Here is a 20,195-nt window from a genome sequence, read left to right on the forward strand (position 1 = left end):
AGTGTGGAGCCTGTTTGGGATTCTGTCTCCCTCTCTGTGTTCCTCCCCTGCTCACTCTCTGTCTCTCTCAAAATGAAAAAGAAAGGAAGCAAGCCAGAAAATGAAAGAACTCCAGGCCCAGTGGTTCCCAGTCTGGAGGCCAATCGCAAGGGGTCTGGGAAAGCATATTTTAATATTTCACAAAAGGCCACTGGAAGTAATCTGTTTCACCCACCGTAACATTTTACATGCCACCTCAGCAAGGCTTCTTTTGCTTTAGGCTGGCAGCCAGTCAGGTCAGTAGATTTGATTGGCAGTTATTGACCTATGGCTTTGATTTTAACTGTAATAAAAAGCTAGTTACTTTTATTTATTTTGAGAGAGAGAGAGAGAGAACATGTGCACAAGTTGGGGAGGGGCAGAGAGAAGGAGAGACAGAATCCCTAGCAGGCTCTGTGCCATCGTCATCAGCACGGAGCCCAAGGTGGGGCTTGAACCCACAAACCGTGAGATCACGACGTGACCCAAGATCGAGAGTCAGATGCTCAACTGACTGAGCCACCCAGGCACCCCAAAAACCAGTGACTTTTAAAATAGGGCCCGCTCGATACAAGGAAATCTGTGGGAGAAAATTCATGAGGGGTCCTTAGTGGCGAAATGTTGAAAGTGACTGAGCTGAGCAGCCCAGGTAGCATGGGGTTAAAACAGGGAGCAGTTACACCAGTTTTTGATAATGAGGTTTCCGTGGAATGCCGTGCAGAGGCTCAACTGCATTCCCTCGTTACCAGGACTGTTGTGAGGGCTTAGGAAAGCATACGTGCAACCTACGTAGCCCAGGGGCCCAGCCAGGGGTGCACAGTTGCCCCATGTCATTGAGCAGCACTGTGGTCTCACTGGTAACGTATGAGGCCACAGTAGGATAGCACAGTGGCAGAAAGAAACAAGAGTCGGGTTTCAGAGGTACTCATTTCTCTCTGATATCCCAGGACTACGTTGGGAATATTAAGTTCACTTATTAGATCTCAGTTCTATTAGAGGTTGATAAGCTTTCAAAAGAAGATTGTAGGGAAAATCCATGAATTGGATTAAAGGTCTGGATGGAATTGCATAGGAAAGGACTTATGACAATCAAATGAAAGGGGAGAACTTTTTTCAAAGATTTTATTTTTAAGTAATCTCTACACCCGACATTGGGCTCGAGCTCACAACACCAGGAGACATGTTTTTGTTTTTTTTTTAAGTCGGAAAGTAGTCCAGATTTTTCCCGGGGAGTATGCAGTCCCCATGAGAATTCATCACCTGAAAATATTAACTGTTGTGCCGGACAGACCGTGAATCCGTCGCATGTGGGGTGGGCACAGCTCAGGGGACTGTGTCCAGTAGAGGTGGGCTGTCCAGTTCTTCAGTCTCAGGCTCCAGGCCGTGAAAAAGTATGTGACGAGGGTGGGTATGGAGAGAGTTCTCCCAGGAGCCCCAAGGTCCTTACCCACCCACCAAGACACGGAGAATGGCTGAGCTGGGGGAAGGGACATGAGGATCAGAGGGAGTCTTGGAAACCCCGCCTGGGCCACACCTAGGTTGGTGAGCGCAAGGGAAGCAGGCCGGCCACGGCCACTGGGAGGCAAGGAGGGAAAGAAGTTTCATGTATCCTTCGCTCATTTGAGCCATAGACTGTGACCGTGCACAGGTGCTCAGGAAGTCTCATTAGTATTGTGACATAAGCTGTTAAAGTTGTTTTGGTACTAAAGCAGTACCTCAGGACCATATCGTTACGGCTCTCCCTACCCAAAGTCTCCAAGATGAAAAGGTAAACAATAAACAGTGCCTGTGGGAGATTGCAGAAGAGGGACACCACGACAGATGTTCTCTTTCACGTTTTTTATTGTTCCTGACTGTCATTTCTTCCCACCAGTAGTCAAAACACATATTTGTCCTGTCATCCCCTTCCCCACCTGTCATTAAGAACTCTTGAAAGCCCTTCCTGTCTTCATCTGCAAAAACGAAATGGTTGGACTCAGTGGTTCTCAGAGTCCTTTGCAGTCTCGTAGGACCAGTCTTCCTCCCGTGCGTTGTCTACGGTAATGTCCTGCTGAAGGAAAAACATCTCTCTGTACATCTAGCTCTCTGTCTGCCTGTTTATCCAAGTGGGTAGCCAGGCAGACAGCTAGGACTTGACTTGCTTCAGGTTATCTGTTAGTAGTGTTAGAGTTACACTTGACCCTTGAACAACACAGATTTGAACTGCGTGGGTCCACTTACAGGTGGATTTATCTTTTAGAAAAGCAAAACTGTAACATGTAGTTTCTCTTCCTTATGATTTTCTCAATGGCCCTTTTTTCCCTCCAGCTTACTGGATTGTAAGAATATAACATATAATGCAGAGAACACACAAAATATATGTTAATGGACTGTCTGTTGATGCTATGGGTGAGGCTTCTGGTCAACAGTAGGCTATTAGTAAAGTTTTGGGGGAGTCCAAAGTTACATACAGATTTTTGACCACACAGGGGATTAGCGCACCAACCCTCGCATTGTCCAAGAGCCATCTGTACCTTACATAGACTCATCTGGCCCGTTCGGGGCTTGGCTTCCCACTTTGAGGTTCTCTGGACATCTGCTTCCCACTCCCCTCTGGCTGAGAACCAACAGGGAGCTGAGCACTCGTAATTTTTTTCCCAAGGAACAAAGAAGGAGGGAGAGGCGATGAAGGCTTAACAAGTCCCTCTAATTCCTTGCTTACAGCCTTGGTTTGATAAGTAAGGGTGTTTAACCTAATGAGGTTTCGGGATTTTTGGTGGATTTCTTGCATCTGTTTGATTCCTGTCCCCAGTTCACATAGATGAGTGAATCGCCTGTGTTTGTAGATGGCTTTATGGTATTCTTTGTCGTCCCTTCTAGAAATATGTCAAGTGCTATATTGACAGTGTTCACCTTGTTATACGGAGGACACTGGGGCACCGGGAGATTAAGTTAACTCCTCTGACCTCCCCTAGCCAACAGTGACAGCACTAGAATTAGAAGCCACCGTTGCTAAAACTCCCCAGTAGCATGGCCGCCTACCCCTGGCCCTGCCCCTGGATCAGGCATGATGTTCACCACGTCTTAGGGGGTAGGGAGTGGGACCTGGGTCGCCAGCACAGCACTACAATGCAAACCACTGCAAAAGTGACTGTCTGTTGATGGCCCACATATCAGGCACCACGTGAGGGCTCTGTGACTATATTTCTTTGCATTGTCACAGCACCTCCACAAGGTCTGTGTCATATGGCCCTGTTGACTGGTGAGGAAACTAAAACTCAAGAGTGACCTGTCTGGGGTCAGACAGCTGGTGACTGTGAGTCTGACCTCGGATGCCAAGGGCCCCGCCGTTGGAGAGAGACCCCCAGGAGCAGGTGTTCTCTCTCAGCACTCCCACCGCCGCAGGGATAAGCTCGGGATGCCCACGTTTGCTCCCTTTGGAGCTGTCCTGAAATCGATCTAAATCCTCAGCTCTTTTACTCCTACAACTAGCGGCGTCTCACGATGCGCTCGCCCGAGAGGCAGGGCGCCCGGGTCCTGGTGCTTCGCTAAGCAGGCCTCCCCAGAAGGCAGCTGGCGCCCAGAGCCGGTCCTGATGCCACATGGGGCCCGGGCACTGTGCTGTGCAGCTTTGCCAGAGATGCGGAGCCCTGCCCTCTTGCCCAGCCCGAGACCACTGACGTCGCTGGGCGGGTGTGGCCAGGCATTTGCTCCTGTCTTGGGCTGGAGGCTCCTGGTCCCAGGCTCTCCAGGAAGGAGCTACAGATCAAAGGCAGTCAGTCACTCCCGTAAGAGGAACTGCTTTGCAAAAATGATTATAAATGCAACACCTTTCTTCAGAGGAGTGCAGCTTTACCAACACCATCTCATTAACATTCATGTTATTAGGGCGCCTTGCTTTATCTGCATCCCCAGGCTTTCGGTCCCAGTCCCCAATCTGCATCCTAATGCCCCGCTCTGTCCAGCTGGCCTCCCCGCCCCCCATCTCTTGGCTCTGTGTCCTTCCGTAGGGGAAGGGCAGAGCGGGGCCCGGCTCATCCTGGAAGATCAGGCACGAACCCTGTTACTCAGCACACCAAGCAGGAAGCGGCAGGACAGCCAGCAGGCTGTGGCTGGGCACGAGGACTGGGAGATAAATAGGAGTTCTCCGCCCTCCATCATCGCGCCTTGCTGCCCCAGGAGCCCTGACGCCTTTCAAGAACGGCTGAGCCCTACCCCCTTATCTCTGCTTCTGGAAACGGGGGGCCAGACCCCGCACCACAGACGAGGGCACCAGGAAACCAGTGAGCGCCGCACATGGGGTCTACGCGGCCCCCTCAGCAGCCCCACGGCCGCGCGCTCAGCCACGTGCTCTCTGCCTTGGCAAAGTCCGGCAAGGACACTGGGTCAGCGCAGCGCTTTTCCTCGTGTCCTGGGAGCTCAGGTGCCCTTCTCTCTCCGTCCCCAGCCACCCACCTGCTCTGTCCTCTCCCTTGGTCAGGAGGTGAGTTAGGACCAAAGGCTCAGTGTTGACTAAGACATTTAGGGTAAACCATGTGGTTAATTCTGTCCGGTCGTCGTGCTGTCATTGCTGTGTTGATGTGAATGTAGATATGTGGACATGTCGTGGAGACTTGGTGGTACATCCCCCCCCCATCCCCCACTGGCCTGGTCTTGGGAGCAAGAGCCGGGATGCCGTGTGACAGCACGAGGGGTTAGACCGAGAGTTCTGTGATCTCTGGGCCACCAAGTCCTCCCTCAGGGGCCAGAAGGCCCAAGTCAAAGTGAAGAACAGGTTCCCTGGAAACTCACCTCCACCCTGAAGACTAAACTTGGGTGACCGCAGGCCACCAGGGTATATTTCAGTCTGTCAAATTCCACGCTTTGTGCGCTTGCCCACACATACACGGTTTTTAATTTCTCTAGAAAAGCATATATTTAAATGCAAACCAGGAAACTGTGCCAGATGCTTTGTGCTGAGTGGTACGTGAGGTCCAGTGTAAGCAGACCGGCTGTCAGCAAGTCATGTAGACCAGGAAATAGAAAGCTAATTGCCGTCATTGCCCATATTACCGCAGGCGGGTGTAAATTCAGAACGGTAGTTCTAGAACTCCGGAAGTATCTTTCTGGCAAGTTTTGGTTTTGTAAATGTTCTCTCTACGTGACTGGTATTTTTCAGTGACTTTTGGAATTTAGATAACTTTAACGGAATAGCAATAGATGTTTGATTAATAAAACTAATTGTAATAGTTAACGTGTACCGAGCACTTACTGCGTCTTGGGCACCATGCCAAGGGTTTTTATATACGCCTGAGCTCATGGAAATAATAAAAGGCTAGATAAATAATAAAACAGAGAGTCATAATTTGTTTTCCCACCCTGGTTGCCTTTTCAGTGAGAAGTCTGTCATTCCAAATTTAAGGGCATACTTTTGGCTGTTACAGGAAAAATTCTCTAACAAATCACTGAGCGTCGCTTACAGCTAATAATTGGCCTCTTCCATCCAGATACAAGGAGATGTGAGAGACAACTGCCCTCAAATTCAGCTTAACTTCACCTGTAATCCTACTCCGTTATGAGTGTCTGATGGTTTTTACTAATATTTATAAGCCATCATTTAAATAGGAAGAGGCGCTTCAGCCTAGATTTGGATGAGTTGTATCTTAACATTTCTTCAGCAGCTCATGGAAGGCATTAACTATAATCACAACTCCTTCAAAAAGTCATTACGTGCCTCTGAGGCATTTATTAGAGAATCCTAATCACTGTGTTGCCCAACCTGTCCCTGACTCAGCATTGCCCAAATGTAAAACCCCTGGAGGTCATTAACCAAAACTAAATATCATCAGTAAAGAAGATCAGAGTCCCAGACCTAGGAAATCCTGGGGCTAATCTCAGTAGATTTCTGTCTAGTTGAATGCGGTTCTCTGGATCAGCAGAGGAAGAGAGGGCATGCTGAGGAAAATAGACCCTATTTCATCAGAGGTCATGGACTGTGGAAGCTAAAAGTTTTTTTTTGGAGATAGTACTGCTGCCCTTCGGATGACAGATGAGGAAGCAAAAGCCCAGAACAGTTCGGTGGCGAGGTCGGGATGGGACAGCAACATGTATCTGCCGACTCCCAGCCTCTTGGTCTTGTCAGCGTCTCAGGCCCCCACGATTTCTGTACGAGATTATGCCAAACACGTCACTTAAAGAAGCAGCGGTTCAGGGCCCCTACGACCCATCTGTCGGTGACATTACACTGTATGATGTGAGGCCACTGAGCGTGGTGATTCCTTTTCTCATTTCTACCCTCTGAGAAAAGACTCTGATAGTCATAATATTCTTCCTGGCCATTTACCTAAAATGACACAGGAACTAGACAAATTTTTACAGAAGGGATGAAGAAAAAACCAAAGTGGTCCTAAGTTTGAGTCCATTTGCATCTAGAGCTAGTTCTGTGATTAGTAGCCCCGACTGGGGAGCTTTTGAAATGACACATGCCCAGGCCATGCCTCAGGCAGATTAAAGAAGAATCTCTCAGGGTATTTTTAAAGCTTTCCAGGTGATCCCAGTGTTCAGGTTCGAGAACCACTATTGGAGAATGACCGCCATCAGCCCCAAGAGTAAGGTGGTGGCGATTAACCTGTTTCCTCCTGCTCATCTGGCTGTGCGGGAGCCCTCGCACCTGCTGATGACCCTCCCGCAGGTACAGGTAGCCTTGCTGTTCAGAGCCTGGTCCGCGGCTAGCAGCCCCGGAACCGTCAGGACTGTGTTCATTGTGCCGGCTCTCGGGCCTCTCCCTGTACCTGGATTTGCACCAGATCCCGGGGACTGTGTGTGCACAGCACAGTGCGATGGCCTGTGTGCTGGCGGGAACAGTCCTCACCAGTACCGCCATCCTGGGAATTGATTACAGTTGGCTTTAAAGACCACACTGACTGTGTGTGCACACCTACCTCCCGCAGCGGAATCGATAGGTTTCCCCGGTGCTCAAGAGGGCGGAGCTCCTCTGTCACTGCAGATGCTGCCACCCTCCCAGATTTCCTTGCAGACGTTCTAAAAGGGATCTGGGTGACCTGAGCATCTGGGACAGGTCGGGAAGGAGGTAAAGCTGCGAACGGCATATGAGGAGGTCTTTTGTTCGCCAGTATCTTTGTGTGGGCAACTGTGTGTTTTCCGTCCCATCAGCTCTCAAAGACCTGCCAGAAAATCTCACATGAGTGAGACTTACGTAGAATTAATATGTCCCGGGCTGTAAGAGGATGAATGGAGTTAGTGCTATTTTTAGCACAGTTTTTTTCTGGCCAGAATAAGCTAATTCTAGAGAGGAGCAATTTTCTGCCACACAGAGTTCATCTGTAATACTCGGCAGCCGGGTCCCACCTTGCAGAAACGGTGGGCGTGCGGAGTCCCTGCTGGTTCATCCTCCATGGACCTGCGCTTCCTTCCTAGGGAAGCAAAGCACTTCTTATCCTGTCCCTCTCCATAGCCACCGCTTGAGAGACTCTGGCTGACAAAGAAGATTGCACTGCCACAGGCATGCGAGGGTAGAATGCACTGCCTCCTGAGAAGAGGTACTTTATAAACACATATAATACGTGTGTTAATTTGGGAGGTCTAAGAAGAATGTCACCTGTCCTAAATAGTTGTGAGATTCCTCTGGAGTGGGTTCTGGCATTCCATCCCTACTTCTCGTGGATCGGGAGACGTGTTTCACGTGTTGGGTGGTTCACGATCACTTGAAACACAACAGGCACCCCAGGCAGCAGTCTCTGAGCACAGAGTCATTTGTTGCCACGAAAACACTAAAACCTGCATGGCCACCGTTTGCCTGAGTCACACCGTTGTCTGTCAGACCAGCATCAAGGCGTGAGCTGCGGCTGGTTAACTGAGTAGGAAGCAGAAGGTGAACAGAGGAGCCAGCTGGGAAAGGAGGCCAAAGGGGCAGGACGAGAGATCAGTGCCCCGTCCCAGGAGGAGGACACATTCGGGGTGTAATAGCTGCTGATGGTGGGTTAGATCTGCATGGAATAGGGGACCAGGAAAGGCACACAGAAGGCAAGAGTAAAATTACCAGGCCTTCCCTGGAACTTACAAGCAGACACCCGTGTTTATTTCACTCAGCAGAACCGACTGGCTGACTCGTGAGGACGAGCCCGCGGCAGAGTGCATGCGGCCCCCAGGACTAAAACATCCTCAGCCTTGCTCTTTGCTGACGTCACCTCAAAGTCAGGCCACACCTCTCTCGCAGGCTTCTGTCAGCTCACAGTATAATCCCCAGCCCAGCCTCCACCTCTTGATGGGGGAGATCCTGAAATACACGTGAGGGCAGGGCTGTATGTCAGGTGCTGTCCTTGGACTTCAAGTCGCCCTCCCCACTTCTGTATTTCACTGATTAGAGCTGAATTAATAGATTGGGGCTGCAAAGGAGCTTCTCCTTCCTAATTATGCATTTTTGGAGATGCACAAACGGTGCTTTTCCCTCACTGCGCCTCTGAGTCACATGTGCCAAGCCCCTCACCCTTGGTCTTGGGAAGAATCACGAGTCAGTGATTGCAGGCTGCCGTGACCGTGGTCAGCACATCAGCTCGTTAGTGGAAATGAGCTCTAGGCTCTCAACCCAGTTGACTAACCATGAAATCTCCTTACCGCTTGAAAAGGAGGGAGTGAGCCACGTCGAGGATGTTTCGGTCTGCGTGGCCATCTTTGGTAATGTTGGCTCCTGAAGGCGCTTTGGTGATGTTGGCTAAGAAGAAGGGTGTTGTGCCGGTTTTTAAGGGCACACCCATGTTCTTTTTCCATGTAATTCGCCTCACGGAAGGTAGCCACTCAGGTTCGTGGGTGGGAAAAGGAAAATGGAAGAACACTTTACTTGCAAGGCAGGGGCCTCTTGGGAGGCAGGTCTCTCAAAGGCATCTGTATACAGTGCCTGGTTCCCAAAATAGCCTCGTATGGACCATGACCTTCAGTCTCTTTGACAGCATTTGGTTGGACAGATGTCGTAGTTGGGATTCTTTGGGTGTGTTCGTAGGCATTTTATCTTGACTCTCTTCTCTAAACATGATATGCCCTTCAGTTTTATGGCAATCCGGACAATAAATATTTCCCATGGTAACTTTCAAAGACCTTAATGGGAAAACAAAAATTTAGCTTAGACTTTAACAAAATTCCAAATAATGAAAAAGAATAAATATACCAGCTGGCTAGGCATGGTGTTGATTTATGAAAGGGAAGGTTGGGTCTGGCCTAAAGCTTGAAATGCTGAAGACACTGGATTAAAGCAGAGCCAAGTGCAAAAGAGAACCTTTAAAGACATCTCAGGCCATAAGCCTTCCAGGCACCTTCCTTACACAGCACAGTGACAGACAGTCGACTTTTCTCCCTTATTAATAAAAAGGAATGTGCTGTTTCTCATAAGGATGGCGGGCAGAGAACTAGGCCTTAACCACGGATGTGCCCCCCACCCCCGGGTTCTGTTTTTACCCCTTCATTCTCACTGCACGATTTCTGTCAATCATCCTCCTGTCTTCCTCTGCCTCCTGGGACCTGCCGCCTCCCAAACCTTGATCTTGAAAGTCAGACTTCTCTGCCAGGCCCCAAACCTAGATGTCCAATAGCTGTTACTGCAAAGTTGCATGCAGTTGGTCCCCAGGCAGTTGCAATACTAAAGTCCTCTTCTGACCAGCACCCAGGCCCTCTTCAAGTATGGTTACCTGTCCACGTGGACGGGTGCACCACCCAAGACCAAAAGCCAGGAGTCATCCTCAACCTTTCCTTCTCCCCTACTGCCTCATCTCAGTACCCCATTTGTGATCAGCGAGGAAATCCTGCGTTCTCCCTTAGCATCTCTGGAATTCTGCCCTCTTTATCATTTGGGACTATGGTTGTCCCCACAGCTAGGAAAAGCACAGAAGGGGTTAAGTGATTTTTGAAGTTATCCCCGTCATAACTGCGATCTCACTCATCTCCCAGGTGCTCCCTTGAGTCGGAGAGGATAGAGTGGAATTAGGACCCTGGAATTGCACATCACACCCAGCGCACTGCGGGAGTGTGTGAATATGGTTGTGTTGTGTCTTGTGGCAGAAAAAAATGGACGCCTGCTGGGTCCTAAGGGTGAGACTCGACCTCCACGCTGTGTCCCTGACTTTCTCTCCAGCGTCTATGACACTCTTGCTCACACACTATAGTCCAGCCATAGGATCACACACAGGTGCTGTTTCACTTCTGTGAAGGTAGAATCGAATATTCCTTCATGTGAATCCACCGTAGTGGGGTGGTGATTTCATCCTGTCATGCTGAATTTTACTCCCCCTGGTTATTTACCTCTTAGTCTCTCCTGGATTAAGCTCCAAATGCCTCAAAGAAAGAGAAGGTTCTCAGAGCCCAGCCTCATACCATAGATGCTGCCCAACAAATGTGTGTTGAATAAATGAGCTCTCAGGAGAAGCTTTTATTCACCGACACTCTGACTATAAAATATCTCGAGAGTTGTTTATAAACCGAGGGCGGGGGGTGCAAGAGGGAGATGGGAGAGTGTCCTCAGTACTTTGATTTTCCACTGCAGTCCTTTTAGTCAGGTTAGACCCCTACTCCACAAACTACAAGCACAAGGTGAGACAAAGCATGGATGATCACAAAGCATTTTTCTACTCTAGTAACACCTGCGTCAATTAAGAAACTAAGACCTCACCAAGGCTTAAAGAGGTCAAGTGACTTGACCGTAAGTACTGGGAGTTGGCAAAGCCAAGTCTCAAACCCAGACTTTGTGATTGTAAGTGTGATATTCCTTCCACTACAGAACAAATAAAGCTGGCCAAATTTCCCAAGACCTCTTTCGTAGAAGAAACCATCAAAATAGATGAGCCACTGCAGATCAGGCAATGTCAATAAAGAGTTGTTACCTTATTCCCTTAATTTAAGATGTCTCCCATATTCATTTTTTTAATTTATTTTTTGAGAGAGAGAGAGCAGGAGTAGGGGAGGGGCAAAGAGCGAGGGAGGGAGGGAGGGAGGGAGAGAGAGAGAGAGAGAGAGAGAGAGAGAGAGAGAATCCCAGGCAGGCTCCACACTGTCAGCACAGAGTCCAAGGGGCTCAAACTCACGAACAGTGAGATCCTGATTTGAGCCGACATCAAGAGTCGGACGCTTAACCGACTGAGCCACCCAGGCACCCTAAATGTCTCCCGTATTCTTAATGTATCCCCTATCTGAGTTTATCTCTGCCATTTGAATTTTGGTGACAGTGCTGTGTATATGAAGGCCTAAACCTGCATCCGATCTCTAGAAGACTGAGCTTCAGGGTAAGGGTATTTATAGAACAATTGAACCGTCATAATTTCCCTGAGCTCTGCCAACAAGTAATTTCCAAAGTTGGTAAACCATCTCACACATGAGAGTAGAAGGTAGAAATCAAAATGAGACAGTAAAATGAAACCCGAACTCATAAAGAATTAGCGGCACTGGAGGGGAGTTCTTCATTTGGCAAAATATCAACCAAAGTTTAGTACTGTTGTGGAAAAGGAGATGAATAATAGAGTTGCTAAAAACAATATCAGATGTCTTGTTCAGATGTTTAATGGATTTGCATTTTAAACATGGCTAATATGAAATAGCCCTTAAGGCATATTTTTTTCAAACTTGCCAACTATTTTTAGTATAGGGAATAATTTTTTTAGAAACCAGCTTCATTTGTTTAAAAAAAAGGTACTTAATCATTTTTGCCTAAATATGATTAAGAGAGGAAAATTACACTAGTTATCTGCTCTCATTCGCTTAGTATAAATCCCAAAGGCCATGGAGGTAGCTAAATAAATAAATGGAGAAAGATCACTGCGCGAGGTATGGTATTTATTTGTCTGTTGTAAATGAAGTTGTCATTGCTAAGCCAATCAAACCATGCATTTTTTATGAGAGGTTGCAACTTGCAGAGATGGAAATGTTAGACACTAATTAATAAACGTGGCTGGCAAAGCAACTCAAACAAGTCAGGACTCTGACGCTAAGCTAGGGAAGGATCAGTAGAATACGAAATTCAGTGGGGCTTTTCCGTGGATTTGATGAGACGTCGGTACCCTGTCAGAAGGTTCAAGGGAAGATACGGTTGGCTTAAGTTTTCCAAGTTAGTTTTGAACCAGAGGTTTTAAAGATTTGCTTGATAGAGGGGTATCCTTGTGGGGGCTTTAGTCTGCCTTGAAGTTGAAAGGAAACCCGAGATTACTGGATAAAGCATCACTAATCTCAGCAGCGTTGAAGCCGCAGAGAGTGGGTGAAGGGAGTCCAGCACTGCACATGGAACACCCATCGATTCTGCGCCTGGTGTAGGGGGTGGTTTTGCTTTGTGTCATCAAGTTCACGTGTAATTGAGCTCATACCCTGATAAATATTGCAGACGAATTGCTGGAAAGCTCTCCAAACCTTACAAAGGAGAAAAACCTACATGACTTGAACTCGGGGAGCTTTTCACAAGTCACCCGAAAAGAAAATAATGCAGTTCTGTTGCTGTGCAGTGTACGAGGTTGTATCCTATGAAATCGTCACCCTTCAGCTATTCACAATCTACAAAATGGGAATTTCACATGATTCAGCCTAATAGCATATAGGTGTCCCTATGTAACATATACAGCGGTTATATTAGTGAAGGAAGTACTGTGTTTATATGTGAGAAAGGTCGTTGTGCCTTTTTGTGGAGAAGCATATGGATGAGGTCCCAGTAAGAGGGAGTTGTCCAGTTTGACTAGAGTTGAAGACAAGTGTTGAGCAATCAGGACAAAGAAGCCTGGAAAGGTAATTCGGGGTCAAAGCTTGGAGTTGTGTGAAAGGCAGGCCAAGGAGCTGGAATTTAATTTGGCAGATCATGGAAAGTTTTGGGGCAAGGGACAGAAATTACTAGAGCAGAGTTGTAGGCAGATTAAAAAGGTAGCCGTGTATGAGATGCTTGGAAGGCAGGGACCAGAAGTAGAGAGGGGGCCACTTCCGGAATCTGAGGGACCAGGAATCAGGAGCTAACAAGGTAGCACCAGTGGAAACAGCAAGGGGTAGGGTAGACAAGAAAAATTGAGCGGAAATTCTAAACTGGGAATTGAAGGGGAAGAAAAATCAGCAAATTTAGGGCCAAGCCAGAGCGTCAGTCGGGGGAGGGGCTGGGAAAACAGACCCGGCAGCTGTCTCTTCCAGCGTGCAGGTTTCCAGCCGGGGTTGGAAATTCAAGTTCAGGCTGGCAGGTTGCACTGTCCAAAGGGTGTTTCCGGCGGGGATGCGGCAGGGGTGTGGCTGAAAGCAGCTGAGTGAGAGGGTTCTGGGAAGCAGTACCAGGGATTGCCAGTAACTGGGTCGAGCCCCGGGCGGCAGGTGCGCTCCTGGCTTGGCCAGGACTGGGGGCTGGGTTTGCACAGAGTGAACAGGTGCACAAGGACCAGGTCAAGCAGCAGGCATCCCCACACAGAGTGAAGGTGAACAAGGGAGGCACAGCGATCCACTCCCCAGTGCGCAGGGCCCAGCTCGTCCCCGTTCATGGGGTGATGACACGTGGGGAGTGGCGAATGACCTCAAAACAGCTGGTGTTGGGGACGGAGCCCCCATGAGCCTGGCAGGCTGGGTTCTCCTTTATCCCAAGGCTTTGACAGAGCCGAGCCCAAAGATGGCCATTACAGGCAGAGGCTAATGTCAAAAGGACAATTTATTTTTAAAGCAGACTCATTTGTCTTAAAATATGAGATTATGCTGAGTTTGTGGCATGTGGAGTCATAGTATTGGAAATATAAATGAACTACCCAGGTCATTAAACCACCCCTTAATGGTTGGCCTGGCCAGGCGTTATTATTTCAGTGTGTATTTTGCATGGCTCAGTTAGGCAGCATGTCTAATTTAGCATCTGGGTAACATCTGGAAGAATGACTCTCGGAGCATCCATCACTGGTTTTGGAAGACAATTCCACAATCAAAAAGAAATCATGATTAGAAAGGATATCTGTACATTTCCCATTTAGTAATAAGGGCAAATTATTACCTTTCTGCTAATTTTGGCTCATTAATCAGCGGTGATTGTACTCCCAGCTGTCACACAAAGTCCTCGTGCGGTCTTCTGCGGTTCTCGGGGCTGTCCCAAGTATCGCCTCAACAGCGCTGTAATCCTACAAGCCTTTTGTTACATCGAGTCTTCCCGTTTGCCTTTGTTTCCGAAACTTTTCATGCCCTCCAGTTTTCTCGTCATTAAAGCATATGGATCTCAAGAATCGAGACAAAAGTAAGGTGTGCCTGCAGCCTTACAGTTGTAACTCATTTTGCTGTACTTTTCACCAAATTTATTTGGGAGCTCAACTGATCGGATGAATTGCTTATTATATTCCAAAGATGCAGTGACCGAGACGTGAGGACTGAAATGTTATCAAAGAAAGGGCTTTCTGTTCACGAGAATGTTGCGAAACACAATAGCAGTGCCTTGTACAGAAATAACAGCTAATGAGGTACCAAAGTTGAAGGACTGGAGGGCTTACAAAGAGACCTAGATTAACCTCTCCAGGTAACGTAGTGTAAGAGCTCCGAGAAAAATCAAACTATGAAAAGGTGAACATTCTTCGTGAATAGCCGTGCTCCGGAGAGCGTTACACTCCCGCGTTGGTGTAACAATTCTTTTTCATTCCCATGCCCTGCCTCCTACTTTGAGCCCATGCATTTTTCTTGTAATTTTAAGAATAAATAAAGCACAACGGAAGCTTGCGTTATTACTTAATCTGAAAACACAGGACCTAATCACAGCTAATGAGTATAATAAGTGCCGGGCTGTACCTCCTCTTGTTTGTATGTGTTATGTATGTCCAGAAGGTAACACTGGCTGAGTAACTAGGACGCCAAGTTACAGATGGGGTTGCGGAATGTTACTTGACAGCCAATTAGAGTAATCTGTCAGAAATGATGACTTAATCACCATAACAGACTCCACATTCCCTCCTAGAATTCCACCCAGGGTAATCTAATTTTCCCGCCATATTTTGTTTTATTGATTTTATTTAAAAAAAAAAATTTTTTTTCCAGGACTAAATGGCTATATTGCTTGTTTTTCCCCCTCTGGTATAGCACACGATTGTAGGAGAAATGTAAGCCATTGTAGCTACACGAGCTTCCCTACAACTCAACGGGCCAAACGCAGATCTATAATTTGGGTTCTCTAGGTTTTTCTCCAACACTGGGTTGTAAAAAAGCTGAGAGTTGAATGAACCTAGCTGCATACCTCCCAGGTGAGCAAGAGAAGCTGTTCCCTTCCAGTATGTTATCTCCGCTTTTGAATGGGACCTCCCCCCCCCCCCTCCACCCCTCCAGGGAAACCCTTATGCTTTGAAAATCGTAATGGTAGTGATGACTTCTTTCAGCGCCTAAGCACTCAGTGCTGTAAGCATTTCACGCGTCTCAGTCAGTGACTGTCAGGAAGAAATAGTTGTTTCCACTCTGAATTTTCTCCCCTGGTTGTGATTTGCCACGGGAAGAGAAAAGGTAACTTCGGTTTCCTTACTGTTACCATGTTCAAAACCACTTTTTTCCTTGGCTGAGATCACTTTTATAAAAACTGTGGTTAGCAAATATTGGTTGAAAGTTTTCTACGCACCTGCTTGTGTTAACCTGGCTGATGGGAATGCACAACAGCAATTTGGAGTAGCCCTGGGACTCCCAAGTGTAGACGAATCCTACGCACTCTCTTCCCACCAAGAAGTTCCATCTTCAGAGGGCAGTTATGCACTCTGTTTTCTCCAGGATTTCCAAAGCTTATTCAAATGCACAGGCATCGTACAATCCAGTCAGTTAACAGAAAGTCAAATGCCAGGCTCTTCTGGTGTGAATGATGGCTTTTCCAACAATAAGTGGGCCACACTGCTAGGGCGCCTGGATGGCCCAGTCGGTTAAGGGTCCGACTTCAGCTCAGGCCATGATCTCACGGTTTGTGGGTAGGAGCCCTGCTGACAGCTCAGAGCCTGCTTCAGATTCTGTCCACCCGCCCCCCTCTGCACCTCCCCCATTTGCGCACACGCTCTCTCCCTCAAAAATAAATAAACATTTAACAAAAAACCAAGTGGTCCACACAGACTGATTTTATGGATTCTAGTGTACTTTCTTGCCCCATCCGTTTGGAAGGAAAACGCAAAATGTAGGCTCAATTAATGTCAGGGATTCAAAATTATTTTCCTGAGGATAACTGATAGCTAATCTTGTTCCTCATCAGTCCATTTATCATCAATGGAAGTGGGGAATGTTTCAGATAGCTTGGCCCATGGAACACACCTTTGAGTCTGATTCTGTCATGTGTATCTTGTTGAGGAGGGGCTGATGAGGGGGTCGTGGAAGAATGAGCCCCGAACCCCTGGATTAGGATGCACAGCCCCTCCACAGTCAAATGGCACATTGGCCACGGTAGCACTTCCCCGCCGTGGCCACAAGGCTACGGTTTTTTTTCCCTCCATTACAGCCTTTGGGGTTGTCTTTCCTGCCCTTTTTCATGGTGAAAACACAGACAGTAATTGTTGTTCTGAAGCTCACTTAAAATGTCTTTATGGACGTGTGAAATACACATAGTCCCAGACATCTGTGCGCACGCACGCACACACACACACTGCACACATTCGCACACGATTCTAAGTGGGAAGAAATTTAGACAACCTTTGTGTTTAGTAAGGACAAGGGAAATTCTGGTGGTTTTATTGGTTCTTAGAAACCCGAAATTCACTTGCAGAACAGGTGTCCGGTTATGTGCTAGGGGAAGTATTGAGGAGTAGTCGGGGACTTAGGCTCCCGTGAGACAGTCCTGAGTCTGAATCCCTCCTCCACTACTGACTTGCTGTCTGGCTTGGCCCAGGTTACTTACGCCTCCCTCTCTCGCTCCCCATTCCCCGCTGGCTCCCCGTATGGACCTGTCTCAGGGTTACTGGGACAGTTAAGATATGTATGGAGCCTATACAACAACATTTGGCACAGGAGTATTGAGAAGAAAAGATTTCCTCTGTTTCTCACAAAAATAGTTCCCCAAAATTGCCTGAATTCTCCACTTAACAGGTGTTGCTGCGGGCTGGTTGTGGCTGATGCAACATGATTTGTGTCACCGATTTCTTGCAGAGGTGTCTGTCGTACTGTTACTAAAGTTCTTACTCAGTGGGGATAAGTCCACATTCCTAAAGCTACCTTTGTTTCTCCCCACCCCCCTCACCCCCAGCGGAACCGTGACCGAAATGGCACAGTTAGCTGCTGCCTGGGGAGGTGGGCCAGCCTTCATGGCTTCGGGGCGCCTGTCACAGAAGACCCTTAACCATACACACAGTCTAACATCTGGGGCCACGGCATGCCTCCAAGAGGAGGCAAATCTTTTGAAACTTACTTTTGCCGTTTATAAAGGCTTTTCGAGACACATGCAGAAAGTACAGGTGCTATAGGTATTTCACGGCCTCCTATACAGTGAGAGGGGAGGTACTCCGCTTGAGCTGTATCGGCGTTGCCACAGAGCGCGAGAGCTCTGCTTTGTCTTGGAGGGCCGGGATCCTGTCGTTTTCTCACTTGGTGCGTGGCTTTTGTGTGAAGTCACGTCTCCCCCCTCCCCTTTTCTTCCTTTAAATATTTTATGGGCAGTGAGCTTATAATATGTACTATCACGGCTGTTCCCTCAGGGGTCAGGACAGGCTTAATAATGAGATACAGGAGAGTGACTCTGTAAAGCCCACTTCAGGTTAAAAATGGCATGTTTTATTGAATCTCGTGTTAAAGGTGGTTAACTCATCAATCGGTGATGGCTGGGGTTAGACAAGTTTCTACACGAGTTCTGACTCTGTGCGGGAACCCAGTGTCTCTCTCCCCCAGGCCCTCCAGCTCCCAGACTCGGCCTGTGTTAAACATTGGCTGCTGCAACTCAGAAGCTCCCTGTGACTCATCACAGGACCAGGGCATAGAGGTTTGGAGAAATCACGCCAAACTTCGTATATAATGGGAGCTCTAGAGATTGCGGCCCACGAATGCTAGTGCGCTCTGGCCCAGCCCATCTCTGCCACTGTGACATGGCAGGACCCTGTACGTGCAGGGACCCCCCCCCCGCCCTCCAACCTCGGACTTGGCGTAATGGCTTTGCTCCAACCTTGTGTCCTCATTATCGTTTTCATGAGCCACAGCTGGGCACTCCTGTGACGATTTGAAGGTCAGCACATTCAGGAGTGAGGATCGTCCGGCCCTATCAAGAGATCTGCAATTCCGAAGACCGGGGGTTGGGAAACCCAGTTCTGGGGCCCTTTGTGTATGTGGGGGGATGAGAGGAGGGAGGGCCACGTGCTGCTCCCTCGTTAGGATGTGGGATAAAGGGGGAGGCTTTAGATCGCAAGGCTGGCGTGCCCCAATGCCGACCCACAGCTTCCCAGGAGAGTTGGAGGTGTGGGATAGCAGCTGTCCCTGAGTCAGAGGGGAGCAGGCTCTGGGTTGCTGTTGACGCCATTGCTCAGATCGGGCATGAGATTCAGTCCTGAACCTCAAGAGGCTCCAACTCCCTGGAAGCTTGATCAGGTCCCCAAGAAATGGACGCCCCTGAACTGCAGTAACTGTCTTCTTCTCTGGGAGTCTCCCCCTTCCGTAAGTGGGATGGAACGCTAAATCCGCAGATGTAACCGAAATTAACCAATCCCCTCCCCCACCCCTGCCAGGAGGGAAGGAGCCCTTAAAATTTCCCCTTTTGTTGGAATTCATTTGTTTTTAAACAGACAGGGCTAGATAGGGACCGAGAAGTTGACCGGCACCTTGATGTGTCACTTGAGGCAAATGTTGTTCTACAATAAAATGAAAAATTCATGTGCAAAGAAGTCTTCAAGGAACTAGATTTGGAAGTCTTTCTTCATAGAAATGCAAACTTGATGAAATATGTTAAGTCACATTCACTGCCATGAACAGGATCCATTTCCAAAACGATTGATCTTGGCATTTCCCCGGGACAAGCGCTCTGCCAACAGGGAGCCCTGTCGTTAGGTTTGCTCCAAGGACAGCTGGCTTGAACACCAATAATAGACTCACTACTCCTGTTTCCCTCCTGCCTGGGGAAAACCGCCCTGTGGATGTCACAGGCTGGTGTTTATGACATTCGTGGACTCCTCCAACAGTGTAGACACATCATGACAGTACAGACCACTCAAGACTTTTTCAGACACAGCTGACCCTGGATGCTTAGGGAGATGCGGATTCAACTTCATTAGTGCATGTCTCTTAGGAGACTCCTTGCAAAAATTCTTGAAGATCACCCTCCCCTAGGGAACTAGCCTCAGCCTTAACTCTGAGATGGCCTTGCGACAGGTGAGGTGTTAGGAAACTGGAAGAGGGACTGCCAGGTCCCCCGGCCCTTCCTCTGGTCCACTGCTGTCACCTGGGACCTCCAGGTACAGACACAGCACGGGCTCCCCGCCCCATCCAGCTTTGGGGGCGGTCCAGCCAGCTTCCCCAGAGTCTAGAGCCAAAAGCAGCAGTTCGGACACTCTGGAGTTCATCTCTAGTTTTCGTGGAGGCGGTCAGGGTGTGGTTGTTGCTGGCCACCCATCCGGCTCCCAGTTTTAACTCAAGCTTGAGTAGATCTGCGTTGTTTTCATCTTGAAATTCTCCAGTCTATGAGCACGTCCCTCACTATCAGTCTTGTGCTTTAGGTATTCCGTATTTGGTGAATGATCGTCAGTGACTTCTCTTGCTTCCTGTGTCGGTGAGAAGGTCGTCACATCATTCTTCAGTAGCACATGGCCTCTTCCTTACTCTGTGCCTTGGAACGTGTCCTCCACTCTGAAATGTCCTTCCCTCAGGCCCTGGTTAGCGTTAGGATTCCTTCAGGATTGAATTCAAACACCGCTCCAGCTGAGACGCCTTCTCCGGCTTGCCCTCCCTTCGTCTGTACTGGCCACCTCTCGGTCCTCACGCTGCGTGTCTCAGCACGGCACATGGCACCGGTGTGTCCCTCGCAACCGTCCTATTACAAGCTCCACTGGGACCAGACTCTTGCATTGTGTGTTCCTAGCGTGTAACTAATAGGGCATCTGGAAAACACGGGCATAGGTGAATGAATGCATGGTCCTGGTCATACCAGGTCAAATCTTTGAAAGCATTTCCTATTACAGGAAAGGAATCCCTTTATTACACCTTGAAACTTGACACAGGAATGCCTTCTCCTTTCCAGTAATTTCCCTGTTCCACTCAACAAACCTCCCCAAGTTCTTAAGAATCATGAGATTGGGGCGCCTGGGTGG

At 48.4% G+C, this 20,195-nt stretch overlaps 1 protein-coding gene and 1 long non-coding RNA gene across 19 annotated transcripts in view; one reads left to right on the forward strand and one right to left on the reverse strand.

The window, feature by feature from the left end:
- Positions 1–20,195, forward strand: part of CELF2 (CUGBP Elav-like family member 2) — an 840,819-nt gene that overhangs the window by 730,958 nt on the left and 89,666 nt on the right. The gene's annotated exons all lie outside the window — the stretch shown is intronic.
- Positions 5,700–14,766, reverse strand: LOC109501312. The gene is made up of 2 exons (XR_002159273.3): positions 13,967–14,766; positions 5,700–9,087 (listed from the first exon to the last, which is right to left on the reverse strand). It is a non-coding gene; the product is annotated as an uncharacterized LOC109501312 (long non-coding RNA).

This window comes from Felis catus, chromosome B4, assembly GCF_018350175.1.
Source record: "Felis catus isolate Fca126 chromosome B4, F.catus_Fca126_mat1.0, whole genome shotgun sequence".
Lineage (NCBI taxonomy): Eukaryota > Metazoa > Chordata > Mammalia > Carnivora > Felidae > Felis > Felis catus.